Source organism: Triticum aestivum, chromosome 3B (assembly GCF_018294505.1).
Source record: "Triticum aestivum cultivar Chinese Spring chromosome 3B, IWGSC CS RefSeq v2.1, whole genome shotgun sequence".
Lineage (NCBI taxonomy): Eukaryota > Viridiplantae > Streptophyta > Magnoliopsida > Poales > Poaceae > Triticum > Triticum aestivum.
In genome coordinates this window covers 708,686,654-708,690,458 of record NC_057801.1, presented here as the reverse complement: position 1 = coordinate 708,690,458, position 3,805 = coordinate 708,686,654, and positions in this window count along the sequence as shown.

The following is a 3,805-nucleotide window of genomic DNA, read 5'->3' as shown; positions in this document are numbered from 1 at the left end:
TCAAAGTGCAGCAAGCACGGTTCGCACAAAGATGTGCCGCAAGGTTTGCTGACCTGTTTACATGCTCAATAACAAAAAAGAGGAAATATTACCGAGCGCTCCTATTTGTAACAGGATATGAGCCAGAATTAAGCGAGAATTGTGGCGAGTGTTCCATGCAATCAACTTCCATTATCACATGCGAGAACCCTCGAAGAGAACCAAATGTGTTAAAGATTGCTTTATCACATTTTAAAAATATAATAAGAGTGCAGACGCTCCTCCATCCGGTTCCTAGTAGTAGTATAGTACATACCTCTATAGACTATAGTAGTAGTACTAGTACTTGTAAACTTTGCGCTTGGTTGTTCGCCTCTTCGGGAAGTCGAACAATAATAGTACTAGTATAGTGTATGCTTCTGGCAATCTGACACTGAATTAACTGTTGCACGTCCACCGCCTGAGCGAGGGAGAGCTTGCATTAGTCAAAAGTTTCTCCTTGTCCTGCGAGCCACCGCGCGCAAGCTTCTCCCATCCTGCAAGCTTCTACTCGTTCGGCAAGTTGACGGGACACAATAAAGTAATGCTAGTCCATACTGCCTCCTCTCCGGTTAATATGGCTTAATTTCAAACTAGATAAATACACTGTTTGTCACTGTATATTTGTAAAAATACGGTCAGTGGACTTCATAATACGCTCATTGCGCTTAATATATACATTTTCCGGTGTCTATACGGTCACTAGCTCACCCTGGCTGAGTATGTGTGTGCATGCACGTGTAGGTTGAGCACTTGAGCGTGACCATGTGTGTTACATCGTGTTCTGGGACATGCATGCATTAGGGCGTCGCGCATGTTTTTGCATCCATGTGTACGTGTGACTGTTGCATACACGTAGGGGGAGTACGTGTAGGGTCCACTAAGGAGCAGTAAAATCACACAGTAAGTTAGTCGGAAGAAGCAACCATCATTTCACTCTTCAATGACACATACGCAATATAAAATAGTTGATATAGAGGGAAAAAGAAAACCACTATATGTACACTATCAGGAGCCTAAGCTACAAGCCTGCTTGCTTGGGTTGCTCTCTTCACAAGCATAGAACGACGATGGCCACACCGTTGGTCACATATCCGGCCTGATCCCGCAGTTGGGGGAAGGGAACAATGTTCTGCATAGACGCGGTCGACATCGGTGAAGGAGAAAACCCACAGTCAGTGCATCCCAATCGGGGGTCACCACGGTATGGGCCGATGTCGCGTCCCAACCGCCCTTCTAGCTACAGCTCGACGTCCCAGGTAGTCCATCTTCCTTTTGAAGCCGGCTTGCTCCACTGCCGCAGCTCCCCACGTAGCTCCATCTCCATGCCAATCTTTCTCTACTTCTACCGGCTTCTACTTGTGATGAGTTTATGTCTCATGAACTAGTGCCAGTACTATTATTCTAATCACACTTCTTCAATATCTTTGCCATCAGGGATGCTCAGCTCGATTTTAGTGGAACTGCACAAAAGCATCGTATGATCCGAGGGTGCCAGCCGTCTTTCCTTCGACAGGTTCTACCTGGCCAGGAAATTAAATCATGTTTAGGGTTTAGGGTTTAAGTCGTAGTGACCCCATCAGTAGTTTTCTTTTGTACACGCTCCCACAACTTTTGTCTTTAGTTGTGAAGTAAATATTGGCTATGATTTGTGAATCATTGAGATGCATCAGCATGCGTGTTAGTTTTCCTTTGTATTTGATGGAATGTTGTAACGGGGCAACCTTGGAGTAGGAATGAAAATGGAGTGGAAAGTTTCCGTTTTTCTGGAGAAAAATGGAAACAGAGTGAAACCAATGTTTCATTTTGTTGGATCGCGCCATCGAGCAAAACTAACGTTTAAATCACGTCTGTCGCATTCGTGTCTCACCCTCCTCCATGGCTCGACCCCATGCGGTCGCTCGGCATGCCAATCACCACAAACCGAGTATACGATAACTTTCCCACCTATTTGTCGATGGATCGCGCTATAGAGTACTTAGCACTACTGGAAGAGATTGACGAGTTGGGGGAGTACAACTAGTTGTAGCACGGACTCCCAAGAACTTTTTACATGCATGTTGTGGCCGGCTATTGCGGCATTTGAACACGGAGCAGCCGCGTGCACCAGGAAGCGGCACGGGCGACGCTCTCTCGGCCGGCGTGCTGCTTCAATGTCGGCGCCAGTGAGAGGTCGCGTCTGCTCTGGCCGGGCATGAATGCGGCACTGATTGTTTCGGGCAGGAAGCACGTGCAGGTGATGAAGAGGGTTCGGGTTGGTCAGGAGCGGCCGTGGCAGCGGTCCTGACACCCGCAAACAAGAGATGTTGTACGTTAATATTGTTGCGTATATAATTAACAACGTAAATAATGTGCCAGTTGGACAAATATGATTGTAGATGGAGATGGAAATGGAATTTTACATAAACACGGATATGCATGTCTATGTCTATGTGTGTGTGCGCGACGACTCGCGCGACCTGGAAGTGGGGGCGTGTTTTTGATCGAGTTTTCTTTCTTGGTACGTTAAAAAATTGTCCGCCAGTTTTTGTTTCTTTTTTCCGGGAACACGCGTATTCTATTTAAAACCACTGATATGGAGAGATTTTTTTACTCCATTATAGCCTCTTGTTTGATAGAGTTTCTCGCGTCTCGCGTCTCGCTCTCTCACCCTCTCCATATCAAAACAAGATGACAGTGTACACTCTATCTCTCTCCTCACCGATGGTCACAGATCCGGCCGAATCTCGTCCGCCTTTGGGGGGTGAGGAGGTGTAGTGTTGATGTTGTCGCCGTTGGTGATGGAGGAAGCCGATGCGCACCGTCCTCTTGGAGCCGACACTAACACGGACGAAGGTCCTCCGCGCCCTTGTTCGCTGCCATCGTGTGGGCAGATCCTACTCGCCCGCCTAAGCAACATCTCGCCCCCCTGAGGTATAACTTCTTTTACTAGTCCAGCTCCCTAGGTTGCTGCATGCGTGTTTTCTTCTATGCGACTACTCCCCAGCTCCCCATGTATAGTAGCTAGGGTTCGTCGGCTGGTCCAACATCACCTACTATTATAGAGGAAATGCCACTCGAAAAGTTGTCCTGATTTATGCCTCGGTGGAGGTATACATGTTGTTTCGACCAAAAGTACATGGTGGTTGTGCGGTCATTGTCCATATGCTCCTATTGCTGCTGCTAATCTAATACTATCACTGCTTAAATGAAGAAATGCTTTTTTCTCGGGTATCCTGGTTTAGTTCCCATCAAGATAATCATGATGCTTCTGTTTGTTGGTGTACTTTTCATTAATTCTTATTAACAATTGAGATGTCGTTGTTAATCTTGTAAAACAAAGTAACAAAACTATATCCCTTTTTTATATTTTTGGAAACAGTGATGCGTATCTCCATACCCGGGCATGTCTTCCTCAATTTTAGTGGAACTGCACAAAATTGGATGGCCATTGTTGTTCTGCCTCACTGTCCTCTGCCACGTGGTTCTTCCTTCCTCGAGCTTGATTACTAAGAAGAAACAGACCACAGTGAGGATTTGTCGAACTTCATAGGTGCCTCACCCAAACTTGATGCCAAATGGATGATGCATCACCACGATGACCTATCGATGCTCATGGTTGCGCCTCATGGTTGCATCGGCTGGTGAAGCTGATCGATTTTCAATGAAAAACAAGTTGTCTTCCATCAGTGCTCTTTGCTTGTTACCCACAAAGATGATATCCTTCGTCAGTTCACCTTGGTTGCGTTGGAGACGTGGTCGTATTTCACGTTGGTGCAATTTTATCACACAATTGGCTATGAACCAA